At 42.2% G+C, this 23976-nt stretch overlaps 1 protein-coding gene across 1 annotated transcript in view; it reads right to left on the reverse strand.

Annotated features, from left to right (window-relative positions):
- PLD1 (phospholipase D1) overlaps positions 1-23976 on the reverse strand; it is a 199411-nt gene that overhangs the window by 169310 nt on the left and 6125 nt on the right. The window contains exon 2 of the mRNA XM_059687037.1: positions 13680-13843. The gene's annotated coding sequence lies outside the window, so the exon portion shown is untranslated. The remainder of the gene's footprint in view (positions 1-13679; positions 13844-23976) is intronic.

Consider the following 23976-nt stretch of genomic DNA (forward strand, 5'->3'; position numbering starts at 1 on the left):
CTGGGCTGAAATACATCCCCCAGAATTCCCTCTTGCCTGTTTCCTGTTAGGGTTGACTGCCAGGAATATTCTCTCCTGAGAGCTGGAGTAAAGGGAGGCCATTCTGCAGCCTACACACAACCTTTCCCAGTTATTCAATCCAACGCTAATCTACTGCTGTTTTGAAGGAAATTTGCAGATGTAATCAGTTCACTTTCATAAGTCCAAAGGGAAATTATACTGAATGGGACTGATGTAATTAGTAAAAGCTTTAAAAGAGGGCTTAGGCCCTCTTTACGTTCAGAAACTCCAAGCTTTACTCCTGCCCTTGGGGTTCCAGCCTGCCCATGATATTAATTTCTTGACTGTTTGCCTGACGAATTTCAAGCATTCTTAGCCAGCCCCACAATTGAGTTAAGCCAATTCCTTAATAGATTAATCCCTTAATCTATATAACCTACTGGCACTGTCTCTACGGTAAAAATCCTGGCTGACTCATGTTATAGTTATTACTGGTAAGAAAACAGAGAAAGACCTTGTGGCATGGAACATCTAAAAAAACACTAAGGAAACTCACTCTTCTATGAGCTCTCTTCTAGTCTCTTGCAATGTTGACTAGGAAAACAGAAGATTGTGGGTTAGTTCATTTTTCAAAAACTGAGATTTATAATAATAATAGAGATATTGAGTGAATTAAAAATGCCTGGCTATATACTTAAAGTATGGCTATATAGCTATGCTCTGGCCAATGGGATGTTAGTAGAAGTGTTAGAATTCGGAGACAGGCCCTTTAAAGGGAGCTGGCACACTCTTCTTCCCTCTTCATTTTCTGCCTATAACATAAATATGATGTTTGGAGCTCCAGCAGCCATCCCAGACAAGGAGATGTCCTGGAGATGGCAGACTAGAGATCTGGTGAGAGCCTGGAGATTCCTGCAGCTACCATGCCAGCTCACCACTGCCTCCTTCAGGCTGCTCTTCCCCGATAAATAAAGCCACTACCCGAGGGCTCTGATCCTGGGAGCTAGACACACAACCTAGCTGATATAAGGACCGTTTTCTCTAGTTTTCCTAGTCTCTTAGCAGTAGATTAACACATCTAAGTTGCCACATTTTAAGGAATGGCTGTATTTCATTTCACTGCTATGACACATTAAGTGTTTAAGAGGATTAGACACTGGGAGACAGTCACAGTAAAAGCCCATCTTCATTTCTCCATGCTTCTATGCTTTGGAAAAAGACTCTGAGAAAAGTTTTTAGTCTGTGATAAATGCCTCCACAAAGCCACTAACTTTAATTCCCATGGAATAGAATTTCATATGGCAAGACTGTGGTCACATCCAAATCCACTTATTCGACAAATTTGTGCTGTAGAAAATTCACTCCACTATCTCTTCAGATAGGCTCAGTCTTTTCATGTTGAAGTCATCGAATTCCTCCCAAACCAACAAGCCTTGAGCATGTCTGGGGTATACATATAGAAGTATTAGAATATATATATATACTAGTGGCCCAGTGCATGGATTTGTACACATTGAAATTAATTAGAAGAAATATTTTAATATTGTTATTCGCCCTTTCTCTATAATAGAAGTGTCAACCAAATTCATGATCGACAATGACGATCGAAACACATGTGTGCGACTGGCGCCAGTGAGAGCTTTATATGTATGGCACATGCGTGAGTCAACGTTTATTTTTAAATTGCCAGTGCGCGTCATATGTACCAGCCGGTTGGTTGGTCAGATGGTTGGATGGATGTTGGTCGGACACTTAGCCTTTTATATATATATAGATATATTGCTGAATGCAAACCACATGGTCATTACAAAGCCTATCATTTGATTCAGTAACACTGGGCTTTCTGAGTGTGCATGAACATAACCACCAAGAGTGGCACATCCTTGTGCAGTACCCTTGCTAGTTTGAGCTCCACTGTGTCACTACATCATGGTGAAAAACTGCCTGATGCATCAGGCAACTGACAACTATGAGAGAAAATAACATCAGGCCTGTGACCAAGGGGGAAATGCAGTGACTAATATGGAAAACACAACAAGAAACATCAGTAGAGTGGAGGGGATCAATGGGGGAGGAGGGAAAGGAGGAAGGACATCTGTAATACTTTCAACAATAAAGATAAACTTAAAAAAAGAAACATCAAACAGTAAAAAGTTGACATTTCCCATACCTTTAGCTTAAAGCAAACTTGCTTTCTCCTCATACTAACTATAAAAGCCTGGATCAAAGTATTACCCGGTGCAAGTGTCAGATGACTTTCTAACTCTGGGTCATTTATGAATTGCGGTGTCTTTGACTCCTGCTTTTAGAGGGAGGAAGGAAGGCAAAGTTAACATAATCATAGCTCTGAGTATATAAACTTGGGAAACTGTAAGTGTGAACACAATGGGCCAAACTGTTCCCAGTATGAGCTACAATGTTGTGCCTCAGCTCCTTTGTTTGTGCTGTTTCCTTCCTTTCAGAGTTCCCTGGACATTCCTCTCTGTCTGGTTCCTGGGCTCCTAACCCCAACACCATCCCTTAACCACTGGTGCTCTATGGGGTTCTGAGCTCTAGCAAGACTACCTGTTGACTCTCATTCTAAGTCCTCCTGGGGAGGGAGTCTCATAGACATTCATGGTTTCACCAACTTTATGACTCTAAGGCCCTCTCCCCTCTTTGTCCTGAATGCCCAGAACCCATTGAACTGTCCCACAGACACCTATCAAGTTCAAAATGGAACATGATTAAACTTCTCTGCCTCCCACCTCAATTCCATCCTCTTTCCCTTTCCCACAGCCCAGCCACACATGCGCCATCCTCCATATTCCATACCGCAGTTACTGGCTCCACCAAGCACCCAGAGGGCACGTCTACCCTTCTACCTACCCCCTCTTCTTTTTCTACTAAGAGTAGTGGGGGTTGGGTGAGCCCCAGATGAAAGTCATATACTCTGGGAGTGACTCCTGGCCCTCGGCATTCATCCATCGGCACAGCTGATCTGCAAGGGGAGAAGGGGAACTCCAGACAGAGAGACCGCTGTGATTTCCAGAGGCCAAGCCAGGAGAGGGAAAGGGGTTGTTTCCCTGCCCAGCTCTAGACCGGCCGAGGCTGCTGCAGGAAGAAATGTCCATGGCTGTCTTCCTCCTTGCCTCTGTGAGTCACAGAAAAACAAACTCAGCAACTTCAGGCGCCAAGAGACAAATTTCTGTGGGGCATATGGTAGGTTCCAGCTTCCTTCTGGAGCTCCATCCCCCAGATTTGCAAACTTGGAAGAGCAAGGCCTGGCAAGTGGCTTCCTTGGCACAAATCGGATTCCCCAGAAAGGCACCTGCAGCTATGGCAGGTGGGGCCTCACCTTCAAAGCCCTTTGTCCTGTGGTCACCAACACGGAAGCCATAGCGGAAGACAGCAAAGGGGGCAGGGCTCTGCGAGCACAGGTCAGATATCTCCGCGTCTCCAAGAGCACTTGGAGGAGACTTTTATTAAAGGTCCTACATATCCATGTTAGAACACAAACCAGTGAAAGGTGCATTATTACCTCTATTAACCTGACTTCATTTCAACCCTAATGCTGGCAGGGCCTGAAGACATTTCCTGTCTGTCTCCTACTGTTCACCCCTAACATCGCTCAGGTGCTTTTTTCCTGCCTCCTGACATTCCTGCCTCCCTTCCAAACATTTCTACAGATTGCTAGCAGTGACCTTCCTGAAATATAACTCCAGGAGTGTGCGGGGATGGCTCCTCTCAGTAAAAATTTACTGACTGATAAGTTTTTAGGACTTTTATGAATCAGTTGTTGAATATAGAATTCATTTAAAATGAAACTATATAAACGTATAATGAAATAAGTTATATTAAGCCCAAATGTCATAAATACTCAAAATTAGTCACTTCTTTATTACTTTAGTATATTTTCGTAACATCTGTGCTTATGGTTACTTATGTCTATTTTACTTGTAAGAGGAAATAACTGTGTAATGTTGTGCTACTATGTCTCTCTTCCCAATTCCCTGTAACTTGAAATCAGCCCTAATGAAAGGACTTTCACATAGAAATCATAGCTTGATTTTTGTTTTGTTGATGGTCTAGGCCCGTGGTCGGCAAACTGAGGCTTGCGAGCCACATGTGGCTCTTTGGCCCCTTGAGTGTGGCTCTTCCACAAAATACCACGTGCGGGCGCGCACGTACAGTGCAATTGAAACTTCATGGCCCATGTGCAGAAGTCGGTATTTTGTGGAAGAGCCGCACTCAAGGGGCCAAAGAGCTGCATGTGGCTTGCAAGCTGCAGTTTGCCAAGCCACAGTTTGCTGACCACTAGTCTAGGCCAGCGGTTCTCAACCTGTGGGTTGCGACCCCTTTGGGGGTCGAACAACCCTTTCACAGGGGTCGCCTAAGACCATAGGAAAACACATATATAATTACATATTGTTTTTGTGATTAATCACTATGCTTTAATTATGTTCAATTTGTAACAATGAAATTGGGGCATTATTACCTCTATTAACCTGACTTCATTTCAACTCTAATGCTGGCAGGGCCTGAAGACATTTCCTGTCTGTCTCCTACTATTCACCCCAATTCCTCACAACATGAGGAACTGTATTAAAGGGTCACGGCATTAGGAAGGTTGAGAACCACTGGTCTCAGCTTACAAAAGTGATGGAAAACATCTTAATAAATAAAATGTGTGTTGCCTATAGTGGCTATGTTGTGAATAAAACAAAATGTTAAGGGAATATTCTTCTAGTACTACCCAATTCAGAAAGAAGATGCTTAGTGAACAAGTGAAGTGCTGGGATGCACCTTCATTGCTTCACTTTCATCTCACGCCACACTGTAATAAGAAAGCATCAACTACCTTCATCTGTCCATTGTAACCACAGGTTGGCTGTGAATATAAGGGTTCAGCAAAAAACAAACAAACAACAACAAAAAAAAACACAAAAAAAAACCACCCAGAAACCTGTTAGAACCAATTAGTTATATGGGCTTTACAATAGAGTATTGCATCTTTTATTATTATTTGTAAACTGTGTGCTACACATCTTTTAGATCAGTAAAATTTATAATAGATATACATATATGGTGTTCTCAATGTCATCAGTAGTTTCCTGGACACTGCAACTTTAAGTGAAACAACATACAATGAATTCAGTTTTACCAGAAGCTAATTGATATAAACAAGATCAAGTTCCTACGGCATATTTCTTGCCACAAAACACCACCACACTTCTAAATAAAGAGCCAAACACTCCTACTATTAAATACTGAAATAAATGTGAGCTATACATACATTTAAGAAAGATTAATATAAACAAGTAAGAAAATTCTATTCCACCCTGCTTATTCTAGTTCAGGGTCAAGGGTGACCCAGAACCTTTCCTGGCAGTTCAGGGCACAAAGCGGGACCCACGCTTCCATTGAAGGACCGCTCACACACACCCACACTCTCTCTCAGACTGGAACAATGTGGACACACCAGTTCACCCCACATACACAGCCCTGAAATGTGGGAGAAAACTAGAGCACATGGAGAAACCCCACATAGATGGGGAAACTCTGAAAACTCAGCACAGACAGTGGCCTGGTTGGGGATCAATTTTTTTTTCTCATCAACATTATAACAAAACTATACACACACACACACACACACACACACACACACACACACATACACACACACATTTGTTTTTCTGGAGAGTTGATTGCTAAATATTTTCTGGCACAACATTTTATAAATTTGATTAGGTGGTTCTTCTGTTAAAAATCCCTCAATAGCTCTCTGTATCAGCCACCTTTTATGCCCTACTTGCAATCCTCTCAATCTCACCTTGTATGGCTTCCATTGCTATGGTAGCCAGTTCCATGAAGAATCCAGCCTGCTTCACACCAGGACAACTTAGCAGGGCCTCTCTAGCCCAGGCTCCTCCGATGTTGCCTCCTGTGGCATCCACAGGAACCTGCCTGGCAGTCAGACATGCACAGTCTAAAAAAGTGGGGCTGCCTTTATTTAAAGAGAGGAAAGACATGGATAAAAGCTTCTCCCCTTTATCCTCCAGGGACACTGTGCTGAGATGCATTTCATACGACTTCTCCTGAGAAGATCCAGCAACCAAATGCCTGTGGCAATGACCAGCTTTGTAACATTTCCTTCCATGTGACCCTCTCTGGTACTTCACCCCTGCTCCCCAGATGGCATTCCCTGGCACAAGACCTTCTATAGGATACAGTCCAAGCTCCTTATCTTAGCAAAAATGGCCTTCTGAAGCCTGCCTCCATCCCCTCTCCTGCTTCATACTCCTTCCTATCTCAAATGCTTTGCTCATGCTGTTCCCTCCACCTGGAATTCTCTCCAAAAGGGTGCGCAGAGAGTTATAAAAATCTGTAAATTACCGCTACCACAACTTTACAAGTTGAGGAAATTGTGGCCCAGAGTAGAAAGGTCTGGCCCGGTTTTCAATGGCTAATTTAAGACAGAGCTGAACACATGCTCCTAGTTTTTATGGGCTTCTGCTTTTGTTTCCTAAAGTGTCCATGAATATCTCTATTCTAGTCCTAAAATTCTACCGAATTAAATGTTTCCTCTTTTTATCTCTCAAGACTCATGGATTTCCATTTCCCTTTAAACTTACTTTGTATTGCCTGAGCTATTTGTCTCTCACGATGATGCAATCCAATTCCTCAAACACTTGTGGGCCACTTTATACAAGCACTTAGGATAAATGCAGAAAGACAAAAATGAACAGGATGTGTTCTTTACTCAAAAGAAGTCTATAATATAGTGGGGAGCAAAGTTGTACACTTATGTCTTAATAATGGTATGATTATTATGATGGAGAATGAAAGGGGTTTAAAATATTTGCTACAGCTATTTAAGATGTATACATAGAACATGTAACCAAAAAAAATGCTCATACGCATAAAATGGGAAGAAGACCAAGTTGACATACTAAGAGAACTAAAAACAAAATGAAGAAGAGATTGAAAAGAAGGATATATACACTTTTTGTACGAACATTTTCTGTAATATTTCCGACAGCAAAAGCCCTCAAAACACTGACTACAAGCACACAAAAAGAGGCCTAAAGAAACAAGGCCCCAAAGGTTCATCTTCTTCTCTGATCTATTTCTCATACCCACCCTCCGGGAATCCTGCCACCACCATTCTTCCCTAACAACTCAGACTAGACTCCTGGTCTTCCTTAACTTTCCCATCTCTCTCATCCCCAGGAGCCAGTCAACTACCACACCTGTGGCTTCTGTGCAGATCCATCCCACAACTCTATCCTCCCCACCTCAGGCTCTTCTTCAGGCAATCCATGCTTCCAGATTGGACGCCCCATTAATTCCTAACTAGCTTCCCAGAAAGCACGCATTCTCTGCCCAAGTCATCCATCACAATGCCAGAATTGTCCTTCATAAGCTTATCTCTGATCATGCTGTCTGCTTGCTGCCAAAACCCAAGAACGTGTTTAGTTTGACTCTGCAGTTCACTCATTAGCAATTCCATGTTTCTCGTTGTCCCTTCCTCCATACCAACCCTCCATTTCACCTGTGCTAGACTATACCCCTGCTCCCATATATATTCTGCAATCTCCATCCCATCATGAGATCAAGATGGTGTCATTCCCTCAAATGCCCTCCCTGTCAAGGTGTTATCCACTTGTCAAGATCCTGCTTAACCTCTCCCTCTTCCATTAGAGCTCCTCAGATATCTAGCTGTTCATTATTCTCTTGACCCATTTCTCCACACCCTGTTTCCCAATGCACATTACTTGTACTTATTTCACAGCATTCAATCTTTGAATTGTAGTTACTGCAGTGGTTCTCAAATCAGGGCCCCCAAAACAGCAGCATCGGCTTCCTCTGGGGACTTGTCAGATATGCAAATTCTCTACCCAGCCCAGACACCCTAAGGGAGTCCAGCATTCTGTGTTCTGACGGGTCCTCCAGGGGATTCTGATGCACTGTGGAGTGTGAGGACCACTGCACTGGACCTTAAATCTCCCACAGACAGTAAGTTAGAGAGGGCTAGGGTTAATTCAGCCCAGCTCCAGAGCAGGACCTGAAACAGAGAAGAGCACTCGTGGGATATCTGGAAATAAACTGCCCAGGGCCACACTAGGTTAGTGGCAGAGACAAAACCAGAACGTGGGTTCTCCCTAACAGCACACTAGAGTTCTTCCCAGCATGTCCATAGCTCCCAATAGTGAATTTAGGCCATTTAAATTCACGCATAAGCAGCTTTGTGGAGTAGTTAGTGCGCTTAAATTGCCTAATATGACAGATTGTACAGTTAACAAGTCAGGTCATTTTCCATCTGTAACTTCAAAGAGGATGAATTAGTTACGCTGGCCAAGAGGGCTGACTCAGAGAAGCCCTATTTGTATGAAGGAGAGACCTGCAGGAACTGAAGAGTAATTGGCCACTGAATTTGCCTTCCCCGATCGTCTTACAGGACTTACTATGATAGGAAATTATAATCACAGAATAGTTTTAGAGGCAAACTCCGAAGGTCATCTTTTTAAAAACACATTATACCATCTTGTGAATGTCTTTTGTTTGAATGCATAGTTTTTAAAGCAGCTTTTAACCAAGCATATGCAAATATCTTAAGAAGAAGAAGAAAGCTGGCAGGTACCAATAGAAATAAGTTTTTAAATGTATCACTTATTTATCTTGGGCCTCCTATTTAAAATTGACTAAGTTGGCTACATTTTTCAGGGTTTATTCTTTTTCTCTCAAACTTTACAATTTCAGAGGCTTATTACTCCTCAGGAGCCGTTCTTCCTTGTAAGTGTCACTGTGAGATTAATTTTCAAACCCATTTCCCAATTTTTCATAGCTCATTTGTAAAACAATAGATAACTGATAGATAAATGTAAGTATCATTGACCCTTAAAATGTGAAATCTAAGGAAACTTTGAAGGGAAAGAAAAAGTGCTCAGGCCACTAAATCCAGTAACACTCACCTAGACAAGCAAATTGTCCTGTTGCTATGTAATCAGCAATGGCAGGAAAGTGGTTTAGACAAGATCAAAGTAGCCTGGTTAAAATGCTGTGGGATGCAACACAGGGTGAAATGATGAGGCTGTGCTCAGTGAATTAAGATCACTTAAACATCTTCTACTAATGTAATTCTAAACTCATCTTTGCAGCATTAAGCAGTGGATCTATACTTTGAAGGAATCCAAGCCGCTGTGTTGGGAAATAATGTCCTCTGAGGCCCAGGCTATGAGAAGAGGCTCCAGGGACCCAGAGGTTAATTTAGGGCTAAAGATGATCAGCTGAATGGTCACCGTCCTCTCAGCCCCAGAGCTATAGCTCTCCTGCTCCAGATCAGCTCTGGGAATGTGGTGAGGAGGAACCCAAGACCAAAGAACCCAGGCCTTATCTGAAGCAATACCTGTCCCTCCTGCCCCAGACCCAGCTTCATTTGTGTGCCATTACAAAGAAGAAAAATTGTACTCATTTCTGGTGATTCCTGTTTATCAAACCTATGGTCATTTGAAATTATGCACAAATTTCCTAGCTTCCCTGAGTCTTTTGCCTTAGGCCAGTGGTTCTCAACCTTGGCTGCCCATTAGAATCGCCTGGGAATCTTTTTAAAATCCTGATTTCTGGGTCTCATCCTCCGGAAATTCTGTTTCTTTGTTACTAATGTTGTGGCCCCGCCCTATAACAAAGAAACAGAATTTCCGGAGGATGAGGCCCAGAAATCAGGATTTTAAAAAGATTCCCAGGTGATTCTAATAGGCAGCCAAGGTTGAGAACCACTGCCTTAGGCAATCAGGGTGTAAATAAACTTTTATGCTCTAGCTGGTTTTGCTCAGTGGATAGAGCACTGAGGCCTGAAGGGTCCCGGCTTCGATCCAATCGATGTATCTCTCTCACATCGATGCTTCTCTCTGTGTGTCTCTCCCCGTCCCTTCCACACTAAGAATCAATGGAAAAATATCCTCTGATGAGGATTAAGCAAAAAAGAAACTTCTACTGCATAGAAATAATCAGATTAAGGGTCTAAGACAGTGAATTAAGGGGAAGCAGCATTTGCCATCCTAAAATATGCCTTTGCGATATTGATTATTTTTAAGAAACAGAAGACTCAGAAAGAAACTTTGACCTTCCCTAAAGGAGTTTAGATAGAGGACCTGTTCCAGGAAGGAAGATATCACCGTTGGTAACTATAGTTTACTATGAACTAGTATGTGATAGACAGGGGGGACCAGCAAGGCCCCTTTGATTAAAGTCCTCTGATGTCCCTTGTTAAAGGTGGCTCAACAAACATTTCTTTACCAAATATTTGCTTTCCTATCTCCACGTGAATTGCCTACCTGCCCTTTGAGTTTCAAACCACAATCCCTCCCTTCTTCTGAGTTCAAGATGACATAGAAGCGTTAACGCTGCCATCTGTCCTCGGTCTCAGGATCTTATAGAACCCCCATATGTACCTGCTTAATGAACTTGAAGGTATTTTCTCCTATTAATCTGTCTCATGTTAGTATAATTATGAAATTATTTTTTTTCCTCTCCCACAGAATAAACAATTAGAGAATAAAATCCTGGGTGGCATCAGGAAAAACAATGTTCTAATTATAGTCAATTAAGTACTTATTCTTTATGCTTAATTTGTGCTTAATTACTATGTAATGCAATAATGACTTCTCAACATGTCCTAAATTAATACTGGTATCCTTTATTTAATTGCAGCAGTAAACCCTTCAGGCCTGTCTAGCCAGATCTCAAGGCCCAGCTCTGGGCAAGTTACACAGTTCTCCTGGGAGCTGATCCATAGGCCAAGTTTACTTGGCAGCTTATGGAGTCAGCCATGCTGGAATGGGCCTCATCCTCCTTTTAGGAGGGTTGAGGCCTCCGTGGGGCATCAGAGCACTAGGGCTGCCTGGGTCACCCACCACACACTAAGCCACTAACCAACACCGGACTCACCTTCTGGCTGAAATGGCCAGCTCATCTGGTCCCTGAGTGTAATTGCCCACAACTTCAACAACAACATAAAAAGGGACTTGCCTGCAACTAAAATCCCTCTCTCAAGTATTTCTGTGTGTGAGAAACAGCATAAAAACAAGAATACCTAAAAGCACAGGATTTTAGAACAGAATTAATTAATGAAATACAAAAAAAAATCTATAACATTAAAGGAAGTAGAGGGAACTAAATATTTTTAGTATATTTTCCCTTTATTTTAATCCAGGTCAATAAGCCCATTAGGATCTCCTACAGGTTGTACTTGTAGATGTTTTAAAAATAGGTGAAATGTAAGTTCACATACAATTTATTTGATTATATTCTTCAGTAGAGAGAAAAGAACTGCACAGGGAAGATTTGTTTTAGAAAACAGAAAGGATGGAAGACTGACGTGGGGGTTCCTATAACAAGTTACCATTCTCCCCGTGCTACGAATAAGAAGAGTACATTGAGTAGCATTTTCAAAGTTTCTACTTAGTTTAAGGAAAATCTGAAGCAGGGCAGAGAGGAGGGGGAAGAAGGACAAAAATTATTCCCAAACCCCCATGTGTTATTACACTTCCTAAGAAATTTGAGGAAGACAGATGAAATATAAATCTCACTGTAGGTGATCTCAGCAATAATTGAAAGTACTTAGTGCACACTCAGTTCACAATAGGGGCAAAATGTCTTTAATCTCTCTTACTCAAAAAATAACTTAAACAGTTATATTTTAACTTGACTCCTGCAAAAGAATAAATAAATAAAAGCATAATTGATTCCTAAGTGGTAACTTGCTTTTCATTGTCCCAAATAAATTAAGGCATAAATAGAATACTTTTTTAAAAAAGAGGGAAGGATTTTTAAAAACTATGAACAGTAGTTTTCTAACATTTTAGACAGCAGATGTTTGTGTTTGAATAAAATCTTTAAAAATCCAAATGTAATTAAATAACATAGTATTGGATTATAACCCAAAATATGAAATAGATATTTATGAGTCCATATGGATATGTAAACAATTGAATAAATAAGTAAATGGAGGGGGGAAAAAAAGCCAAAGCTCCCATGCAGAAGCATTTCAATAATTTATGCAGCTACGCAGCCCTCTCTAGGAGATAAAGCATAAATCTTATCTCAATAGCGTGGGCTGCCCATAATGACTGCTTTCCAAACAGTTCAGTATTGAGAGGGGGGATAAAACATAACTCCACAATGGAGAAACCTTAAAAACACTGCCCCAGCTGCCTTGGCCTATGTAACTCAGTGGTTAGAGCGCCAGCCTGCACACCAGAGGGCCACAGGTTCGATTTTCATCCCTGGTGTCTTTCTTCTTCTTCCTCCTCTTCCTCTTCCCCTTCCCTTCCCCCTCCCCCTTCCCCTTCCCCTTCTCCTTCTTTTCTTCCTTCTCTCTCTCTCTCTCTCTCTCTCTCTCTCTCTCTCTCTACCTCCTTCTCCCCTCTCTTTAAAAATCAATGAAAATCAATGAATATCCTCAGTGAGGATTAAAAAAACATCAAAATGTTACCCCAGCTAAGTGATCAAAGTCAACATTCAACATCAATAGTGATAAGTCATGTTCATAGCAGGTACCCTCGGTATGATCTGATGAAAATGGTGGTCTTCCTCTCAAAACCATAACCCCAGTCTAATCACGAGAAAAACATCATAAAAGTTCTAATTGAGGAACATTCCAAAAAATACCTAACCAGTATCCCTTTAAACAGTCAAGGTAAACTAAAACATGGAAAGAACGAGACGCTATCATAGCAAGGAGGAGCCTAAGGAAACATGGCTACTAAGCGCAATGCGGTATCCTCGATGGGATACTGTAATACAAAAGAACATTAAGGAAAAACTAAGGAAATCTGAATAAAGTATGGACTTCCATTAATAAAAACACCTTCAAGTGATTCATTAATTGTAACAAATGTACCATCACTAATGTAAGATGTTAATAATAGAGGAAATCATACTTTACTCATGTGTACTACTTCACACTTTTCTGTAAATCTAAACCAAAAATAGTTTATTTTTAAAAAGGCCAAATTATGTGTTTGTTTAATGAGATGCTCCTGCTGAAAGTGGAGTTTAGAGAAGTTTCAGAACTCTGCTCTCTATATCCCTGGTCCCAGCCTCTGCTCCAGTCCTAGCCTGCCCCTGAAAGACAGAGCAATTTGAAAATCACTGTGGAGAAAAACTGGAGCATGTTATCATTACAAAATACAAGCCCACTGCAGGCGGCCTGGCTGGACTCAGATGCACGACAGTCCTGCCTTTAGCTGACTGTGTTAGACCATGAGCTCTAGGCAGGCAAAACCACACCTCAATGCACTACCACAGTCTGAGCACTGTTGACACCAAGACACTCTGCTGGATAATTGCTCCAGCACTGGCCTGAGCAGAGACTGTTGCAAACACAGGATGACAGCTTTCACTGCCAAACTATTGGCCTTCCATGCCACAGACCTATAAAACTCACTTCGCCATTAGTCAGGCCCATTCCATGTCTTCCAGTGAGATCAGACAGGATAAATATTTCCAACACGCATGTCTGGCCTCCTGGTGTCTTACACAGTGATGCATACACCCCTGACCCCCATCATCCCGCCAAAACTAGCCCCTGGATAGAATTCACAAAACAGGGGGAAACAAGAGTCTTCTAAAGCCAATCAGGCTTGTTTCACATTACTCTCATGTTTAATTGATACATTCTATCACAGATTACTCACCCACAAAACAAATAGGTGCAGCTGAATCAAGTCCTTGTAAGCTCTCTGGAAATGAAAGGTGGCGAATGCATATGAAAAGCTACAGATTGTACTTCCCTTGTTCCAAATGGCAGTATTATCTCGGCAATGAATCACTGTCATGAGCGTGGTGACATCTGTGAGGTCTGGAAAGAATGATTAGAAAAACAGATGAATCACTTGGGAACCCAGGGTTCACACGCACATCATATACTTATATTACAATTTGGAGAGGCATTCATTTAACAAGTGAGCACCTACTATGTCCAGGCAAGTCCTGCTCTTGTGGAGCTAATGTTCTCATGTAAAAAACTCAATATTTAAGAAAACAAGACACAAGGGGAATTTGGATAATGATAAATGCTGGGATGAAAATAACCTACTGTAAATGGCTAGGATGAATGGGGCTGGCGGCAAAGCTATGTAGACTGAGTCGGGAAGCAGACTTGATGACCAGGGAAAGCCTTTCCAAGGAGGGAACACTTGGTCTTTTTGTCATTGACCCAAATCTCAAAAACACAGCAGCCATGCAGAGACTTAGGAGAAGCGTGTCCCAGGGAAGAGGGAATAGCACAACACAAAGGCTCTAAGATGGAACCAAGCCTGGTGTTTTCCAGAAGCAGAACCCTCCTGACAATCCCCAGAGATGGGCAACTATCCTTGAGAAAGGAGACAACTGAGACGAATATGGAAATAAACCACGCACACCCGAATCCCCTGCTAGTTTCCAAGCACTACAGAGAGCTGTCTCCTTAGGTAGGACCCTAGGCTCCAATAGAAGTGAGCTCAGGAAATCAGGACCTGGCATGAGGAACAAGTTCATGAGGCAAAGAGTTGGGCGCTGAATGCTTAAGTTTCTCAGGATGAGAATTTGAGGCCAAACATACAAATCAAGGCTTCCATGCACCATGGCCAGGGCCCAGCAGCTCAACTAAACCGGGCACGGGTGGCACACAGCTGGGCAGCAAAGGCCCACAGGAGCAGCCAAGCACGTGCATGGGGCAATCGTCAAAATTCCAAGGGAACTTACAAAATACTACATTGAGTTTTCCCCACCCCAAGAATCCCAATTTAGTAGTGTGGACCCTAAGGAAGAAGATATCTACTACAATGGGCTTCTGGTGGCTCACTGGGCTCAAATTTTAGAAACAGTTGGGACTCTCACGCAAACTGCACTTCAGGAGACACCTGCACTGAACTGCCTGCCTGCACTGTGTTTCTGCCATCTGAGCCAGCAAAGGAGTTCCTGGAATTCTGTTTCAACCAATAGGACTGAGGCTTTCCCTAGCTAATCTGAGCTGCACAGCTATAGCTCCATCAGCATCTTCACTGACCAATCAGAGGTGCTCCATCCTGACCAATCAGGACACTGCCTTGTGGACCATAAAACTAAAATAATGTGGAGTCCTCATTCGCATAAGGACAGACCAATCCGGGACCAGGAGCAAGGACTCCTCACTATATAAATCAGTTCCCCTTGGCTCAGGAAGCAGAATTTCTCTTTCTACTGAAGACGGCATTTCCCCAGCGGAAGCTGAAACACTAAAGATGTCTCACTGGTCCAGAACAGGCAGAGTGAGGCAGAGTGAAGCAGAGCAGGGTGGAATCGAGCTGTCTAGCCTGAGAGGGTCCCTGCCCAAGGCCACTTCATAGCTGTGCTGTTCCACAGCCATGCTGTTTCATAATTAAGCTGCAACACTATTGAGCTGTGCTGTTCTCACAGCCATACTCTATCACAATTGAGCTGTTTGCACTGATTAAAGTTTCCTTCTTCACCACGCCCCAAATTGGAGATTCCTGTTGGCACTGAATTGGCACCAACAACCATCATTTGATAGTAGGTATGTGACAGATCGAGGACTCCAAATTTGAATAAGTTCTCAGGTGATTTTGCTTAGCCAGACCTTAGAATTACTGTGTTTGGAGGAGTGGAGAGGGAAAGTTCTTCAGGGCCAGGGAGGTAGAGTCAGAATAATCCTGTCTCTATAAAATACTAGAATCAAAGATTAAATTGAATGCAGTTGAAATCTGAAATGTTTGAAACCAATTTGTACCAACTAATAGAAAAAGACAGATAAAAATGCATAATTCAGTGTATTCCTTTCCTCCCAACCATATCCCCAAATTCAGAACCACTATGACAGCTGAAAGAAAAAAATTAAACAAATCTCATTTGTCACAATGAGAAAGGATGAAGTAAAGAAACTCTGATGTCACATAGGTCAAAGCCAATGGTGTGCTGATAAATGCTTACCTAGCTGGGGGCTGGAGAGAAGCCCTAATTGTAGTGTTTGCCAATTCCCATGGTGTAAATATTCCCACCATCGCTGCTTTCAAGCTTTCAGCATGATGTCACTTAATTTCAGTTTGAGAAAAGATATTCAGTAGCTATAGTACTTTTACCATAGAAAACAACATATGTAAATAAATTCAAGAGCATAGATACCAGTAAATTCAGTAAAATAATTAGTAAGTGATGATTCATGGTACGCAGTCCCTCCTCCCTGCAAGCTGGCCCCAATCGGGACTGTGCAAGATGGCCTGATAGGCCCTGATCACTGGCCAGGCCAAGGGACCCCACCCATGCATGAATTCGTGCACCAGGTCTCTAGTAAATAAATAAAAACAGAAAAAAATCAAATTTCCTAGCTAATGTTAAAACACGCACCTGAGAATATAGTCATTATCAAAGGCATAGAGTTAGTTCATTCTCTCTAGTTGTAACCAGCTTTGTTGCCAGAAATCTTTCTTTTTTTAAAATTTTTTTTAAATAAATCTTTATTGCTCAGGTTATTACAGATGTTCCTCTTCCCCCCCCCCCATAGCTCCCCTCCACCTGGTTTCCACCCCACCCCATGCCCTTACCCCCTGCCACTGTCCTCATCCATAGGTGTAAGATTTTTGTCCAAACTCTTCCCACACCCTTCACACCCCCTACCCCCTGAGAATTATCAGTCCACTCCCTTTCTATGCCCCCGCTTCTATTATATTCACAAGTTTATTCTGTTCATCATATTTTTTTATTGACTTAATTTTTAGATTCACTTGTTGATAGATATGTATTTGTTGTCCCTTTGTTGTTCATAATTTTTATCTTTACCTTTTTCTTCTTCCTCTTCTTAAAGAATACCCTTCAGCATTTCATATAATCCTGGTTTGGTGGTGATGAACTCTTTTAGCTTTCTCTTGTCTGTGAAGCTCTTTATCTGACCTTCAATTCTGAAAGATAGCTTTGCTGGGTAGAGTAATCTTGGTTGTAGGTTCTTCCTATTCATCACTTTGAATATTTCTTGCCACTCCCTTCTGGCCTGCATGGTTTCTGTTGAGAAATCAGCTGACAGTCGTATGGGTATTCCCTTGTAGGTAACTGTTTTTCTCTTGCTGCTTTTAAGATTCTCTCTTTGTCTTTCGCTCTTGGCATTTTAATTATTATTATGTGTCTTGGTGTGGTCCTCTTTGGATTCCTCTTATTTGGGGTTCTCTGCACTTCCTGGACTTGTAAGTCTATTTCTTTCATCAGGTAGGGGAAGTTTTCTGTCATTATTTCTTCTAATAGGCTTTCAATATCTTCCTCTCTCTCTTCTTCTGGCACCCCCATAATTCGGATGTTGGTACGTTTGAAGTTGTCCCAGAGGCTCCTTACACTATCTTCATATTTTTGGATTCTTTTTTTCTTTTTGCTTTTCTGGTTGGGTGTTTTTTGCTTCTTCATATTTCAAATCTTTGACTTGATTCTTGGGTTCCTCTAGTCTTCTGTTGGATCTCTGTATAATATTCTTTATTTCAGTCAGTGGATGCTTAATTTCTGACTGGTCCTTTTCCATTTTTTTTGGCATTCTCATTAAGATCCTTGAAGGTCTCACTAAGTTCCTCAGTGGTTTGTAGAAGATTCTTGAATAACCTTATAATTGTGGCTTTGAACTGTAATTCCAGTAATTTGCTTTCCTCCATTTCTTTCATTTATGACATGTTTCTTTGTCTCTGCATTTTGGCTGCTTGCCTGTGTTGATAGAATGGCTTTGTGTGGTAGGTGTCCTATTGGGCCCAGTGGCTCAGCCTCCCTGATCACCTGAGGTGGACACTCTTGGTGCACCCCTTTGTGGGCTGGGTGTACAGTCTTGTTGTAGTTAAGCCTTGATTGCTGTTAGTATCCCTGGGAGGAAATGACTTCCAGGCCAATTGACTGCAAGGACCCGCTGTGTCTATAGTGGAAGAATTGCTGTGCTGGAGACACCTTATGGGGCAGGACTTGCTTCAGTGGGGCTTTGGTGCTCACTGAGTCTGCCTCTTGAGTGTGTCGCTTATGGATGTGAGGAGTTGAAATCTGGTATCTGACCATTGGGTATACTGGCTTCTGGATCTCCAAGGAGGTGCAAATTCAACCACTGTATGAGTCAGCCCAGCAGGAGCTACTGCGAGATCTGCAGATTTCTCCTCTTTGTTTGGGGTTTGGAAATTTTGGAGCTCTCTGACCCAGCTGCAGTTAGGTTAGGCTGCAAAAGGGTAGGTGATTCATTTGCACCTCTGTGCACAGCTTGGGTGGGGTTGTAAATTGAGTGGGGCGGGATCTCAGATAATCACTGGGGTGGAGCAAACAACGATGGCTGACCTCAGCTGTCTCAGTGACTCCACACGTCTCCGCACGTCTCCGTGTCTGTGTCTCTGCATTCCCGAGTCCCGCGCCCCCACAGTAACAATGATCCCTGCGAGCAGTTCTGCAAGAAAGCCACCCTCACTTTCCTACCCAATGCCAAACAGTCCAATTTCTCCCCATAGGAGTCTGGGTCCCTAGAGTCTCACCGGAAATGAGTTCAGTGCAGTCGGGAGCTTGTATCTCCAGATTGAAAAAAACCGTGCACCCAAGTGCAGCCCAGTTTGCGCACCTCCGTACCTCTGCTCTTGGCACCTCCATACCTCCTACACAGCCTCAATGCTTTTTTCTTTCCTTCTAGTTGTAGAACGTCCACTCAGCCAGCTTTCCCCATGTTCTGGATGATCACCATTTTGTTTTTTAATTGTAGTTTTAATGTGGTTGTGGGGGGCAGCACGTACACGTATATACCTTATGCCGCCATCTTGGTTGTCCTGTGCATATGTTGCCAGAAATCTTTCTATTGATTCTCATCACTGGGGTCTCATGGAATCCCACTGTCACCCAAGAATTCCTCCTGGGAAAAATGCATGTATCCTTCCTCTAGATTCCCATAGGAACACAGCTCCCTGTCTACTCTAGTATTAATTCCAATTTGCTTTATTTATTGATATTGCTCCTGCTGGATTTGAGGTGGAGAGGGGAGCTTGGTGTGTAAAAGAGGGGAACCAAACACTAACTTACTTGTTGCAGACCACATGGTGCTAGAGAACTCAGTATATGAATCCAAGATCTCTGGCTCCTAGGCTAAGGTCCATAGTCATTATTCCTCCCATGGAGGACCTGTGGGGCCCAATGGTACCTTACAAACCTCACAAACCTTCTTTGGCTAGTCACTGACCTATGACCCTGCATTTCCAGCCAAGGAAGCTTTGGGTTGGGATTGGGGTAAGGTGAAAGTTAGATTAGAGTCTTGCTCCATGTTCCTAGCTTTGAAATATTTAGCATCTACAATATCCTAATAGATGGGTTTTTCCCTTAGGATAATAGGATTCTGGCTGGATTTCCCTCTCTCCCCACCCTTTTTTTTTTTTTTTTAAATCTTTTTGACATCACAATCATATTAACACCAAAAACATATTTATCCTCAAATCCTGTACCCTTATCTTAGCTTATATGTTTTTATTACAAAGTGGGAATAAGGGTGATATTTGAAAAACAATATCTAAATTTTATCTTTAATTTCTTTTTTCTTCTAATTTTAGGCCCCTTTATCAAATTTACCACCTTGGGTTCTGCATATTGATACCATCACTCTGCTCCAAAGCCTGGATCCTCCATCCTAGTCCATTGCTACCTCCCCAATTGCTTTATTTCAAAGGACTCCATTATCAGAACTTGAGTAGAGAACACTGCAGAAAAAGGACAATGAAATGAGTACAGCTGCTAATCAAAATGCCACAGACTGTCAAGTCCACATCTACATATCTATTTGTAAGAATAAACAGCACAGTAGAACAAATAAATAAGTGAAACATTAGCCATAAACACATTCTTTTCTGGAAATGTCTATATATTTTGAATGAAATGAATTGCACCATCTTCTTTCATCCATCAATGCCCCCTTTCATTCAGCTCACGCCTATTGTGCACTACAATGGATACAGCAGTCCCAGAAATGACAAAAACACAGTCTGTGACCTCAAGAACCTCATCCTCTCACAGGGAAGATGGATGATAAACAAAATAATTGCAAACCCAGTGATTCTAATATCATGCTGTATATGAAATCCATTAATATAAAAGTGATGTAAACAAACACAGACTCGATTGTTATGAAAGATCCCAAGCAGATGCTAAGAGTTTCCTGGTATCTCCTTGTCCCTAGGCTCTGTTGATTAGCAATGGTTTTAAGCAACATGAAGATCACTTCTGGATAAACCAAATGAAAGGTTATTTTCAACCTCTTTGACATGTCAAAGGGTATTGTTAATAAGCAACACATGGACCTTGAATTAACAAATTAGATACAGCTGAGGAGACAATTTCCAATAAGGAAGGGCAGAGGATGCCTAGAGACTACTGCTTGCCAGCCATAACCCATGTGGAACAACCACCATGCCCTGGCAGCGAGTAGCGCAGTACCTCCCTGCAGGCTCCCAGACATCTGCAGGGAGCATGTACCACCAGAATGAGCTCCAGCACCAGGCCTCCTCACTAGCCCACTGGGATCCAGCATCCTAGGATTCAGCTCCAAGACCCCACAGTGAGTGCAAGCCAAGAGGAACCCTATACCCCAATTCTGACCTGGATGCCAGAACCGTGCTGATAGCCTGACCCAGAGCCACCTGGTGCCTTCTCCACCATGAACCCTGGGACCTGATGCCAGGGTGACCTGGAGCAACCCAGAGCACACACCCCTCTGAGCCACAGGAGAACAGGGACTGTGCGAATCAGAGAAACTGATGCCCACTCTACTCCAGCCCCCTGGACAGCCCTGCTGGGGTGACCCAGAGCAATCCATGCCCACTTCACCCAAGCCCAGGAGTGGTGACCCAGAGCAACCCAGTACACGCATCACTCAGGGCCACAGGGAAGTTCTGACTGTGCGACCCAGAGCAACCTGTGCTTGTTCCACCCCAGCCCCCAGGACAGTCCTGCCAGGGCTATCTAGAGAAACCCAACATGCACCTCACTCAGGGTGATGGGAGAGTACAGACAGCGACCCAGGGCAACCCGCCCCCCGACACACACACTGAGGAGGGGTAAATGGAGCAACCCAGTGCATGTCTCACTCCAGACTATAAGGAAGTGAGGACTGTGCAACCCAGAGCAACCTGCACCTGCTTCTCCCAAGGCCCTGGGATAGTGCTGCAGGGGCTACCTGGAGCAACCCAGGGCCACAGGAGAGCACTGCCCAGGATACCTGGAGCAAGCTGGTGTGCCCAACCAGGGGCCACAGGACTGCGCTGCAAGTCCACTGCCAGAGAGACCTAAGGTGCCACCCTGCCACGGGTACTGGGGCCATACAGCGAATTGCATGCCAAAGAACTCTGGGTCCTCACAGGGAGTCACACACCAGAGGAACTGTGCATGCGCTCCCACCATCCCGAGCATCTTAAGCAAATGACTGAGGGACTACTAGATTCATGGGAGAAGAGTATATAACTCAGAGCAGAGACAATAAAGGCATGAGACTCAAGGCAGACCCAACCTCTGGGCTAACCATTTCTAGACCATTGCCCTGGTAGGGTCTTCAATCTCTCAAACCCCAAGCAGGGTGCCAAGGGCCAGAAAGAGACAGCAAAAATGGGGAGACAAAGAAACAACCCCAAGGTAAAAAAAAACAAAACAAAAAAAAACAAACAAACAAACAAAAAAAAACAACTAAGGGAGTTTATCACTACCAAGCTAGCAATGCAAGAAATGCTAAAGGGACTTGTAAAAAGAACAAATAGAAAGGGAAGAAGAAACACAGGCATAAAGAATAAAAATGGCTACAATCAAGAACCTATCAATAATACCATTAAATGTAAATGGACTAAATGCTCCAATTAAAAGAAATAGAGTGGCCAAATGGATAAGAAAACATGACCCGTATCTATGCTGTCTACAAGAGACCCACCTCAGAACAAGGGACTCAAACAAACTGAAAGTGAAGGGATGGAAAAATATTTTCCAGGCAAATGGAAATGAAGAAAATTCTGGGATAACAATACTTATATCTGAGAAAATAGACCTCAAAGTGAAGGCCATAACAAGAGATAAGGAAGGCCACTTCATAATACTAAAGGGATCGATACAACAAGAGGATATAACTCTGGTAAACATATATGCACCTAATGCAGGAGCTTATATATATATAAGCTTCTGGAAGATGTCAAGGGAGAGATCGACAGCAATACAATCAAAGTAGGGGTCTTTAACCCCCATTGACATCACTGGATAAATTCTCTAGACAAAAAAATCAGCAAAGAAACAGAAATCCTAAATGACTCACTAGATCGGATGAACTTAATTGACATCTTCAGAACATTCCACCCCAAAGCTACAGAACATACATTCTTTCCAAGTGCACATGGGACATTTTCAAAGATAGACCACATATTGGGACACAGGCAAAGTCTCCTCAAATTCAAGAAGATTGAAATCATATTAAGCATCTTCTTAGATCACAATGGCATAATATTAGAAATAAACTACAATAAAAAACAATAAAAAAATCAAACACCTGGAGGCTAAATAGCATGTTATTAAACAATGATTGGGATATCAAGGAGATCAAAGAATAAATAAAAAACATCCTGGAAACAAATGACAATGAAAGCACAACAACCCAAAATCTATGGGACACAGTGAAAGCATTCCTGAGAGGGAAGTTCATACCATTACAGGCCTACCTCAAAAAATAAGAAAAAAAAATGGTAATAAATTATCTAACTCTACAACTTAGAGAATTAGAAAGAGAGCAATAACAAAAGTCCAGAGTGAGCAGAAGAAAGGAAATAATAAAGATCAGAGTGGAAATAAATGACATAGATACCAAAAAAACAATACAAAAGATCAATGATACCAAGAGCTGGTTCTTTGAAAGGATAAACAAGATTGGTGAACCTCTAGCCAGGCTCACCAAGAAGCAAAGAAAGTAGACCCAAATAAACAGAGTCAGAAATGAAAGAGGCGAAATAACAACAGACCCCAGAGAAATACAAAGGATTGTAAAAAAAAAACAAACAAACAAACAAACAAACAAAAAAAACATCAGCAGCTCTAATCCAACAAACTGGTCAACCTAGAAGAAATGGACATATTCCTAGAAAAATACGACCTTCCAAAACTCAATCAGGAAGAATTACAAAACCTGAATAGGACGATAACTATGGGGGAAATTGAAGCAGTCATCAAAAAGCTTCCAGCATACAAAAGCCTTGGGCCAGATGGCTTCACAGGGGAGTTCTATCACACATTCAAAGAAGAACTAAAACCTATTCTCCAAAGACTATTCAAAAAATTTAAGAGGAAGGAACACTTCCAAGCTCTTTCTATGAAGCCAGCATTAGCCTAATCCCCAAACCAGATAAAGACACTATAAAGAAAGAGAATTACAGGTCAATATCTCTGATGAACATAGATGCTAAAATCCTCAACAAAATCGTAACAAATCAGATCCAACATTATATTAGAAAGATCATACACCATTACCAAGTGGGATTTATTCCGGGGATGCAAAGATGGTACAATATCTGCAAATCAATCAATATGATATACCACATAAACAAATTGAGAGATAAAAATCACATAATCATATAAATCGATGCAGAAAATGCATTTGACAAAATCCAACACCCTTTCTTGATAAAAACTTTCATCAAAGTGGGAATAGAGGGATCATACCTCAACATAATAAAAGCCTTATATTTCTAACATATAGCCAACATCATACTCAATGGGCAAAAACTAAAACCATTTCCCTTAAGAACAGGAACAAGACAGGGATACCCACTCTTACCACTCCTGTTCAACATAGTACTGGAAGTGCTAGCCATAGTGATCAGACAACAAGAAGAAATAAAAGGTATCCAAATTGTAGAAGAAGTAAAACTGTCACTATTCGCAGGTGACGTGATATTAAACATAGAAAACCCTAAAGACTCCATAAAAAAAAACTACTAGATTTAATAAATGAAT

This window comes from Myotis daubentonii, chromosome 3 (assembly GCF_963259705.1).
Source record: "Myotis daubentonii chromosome 3, mMyoDau2.1, whole genome shotgun sequence".
Taxonomy (NCBI): Eukaryota; Metazoa; Chordata; class Mammalia; order Chiroptera; family Vespertilionidae; genus Myotis; species Myotis daubentonii.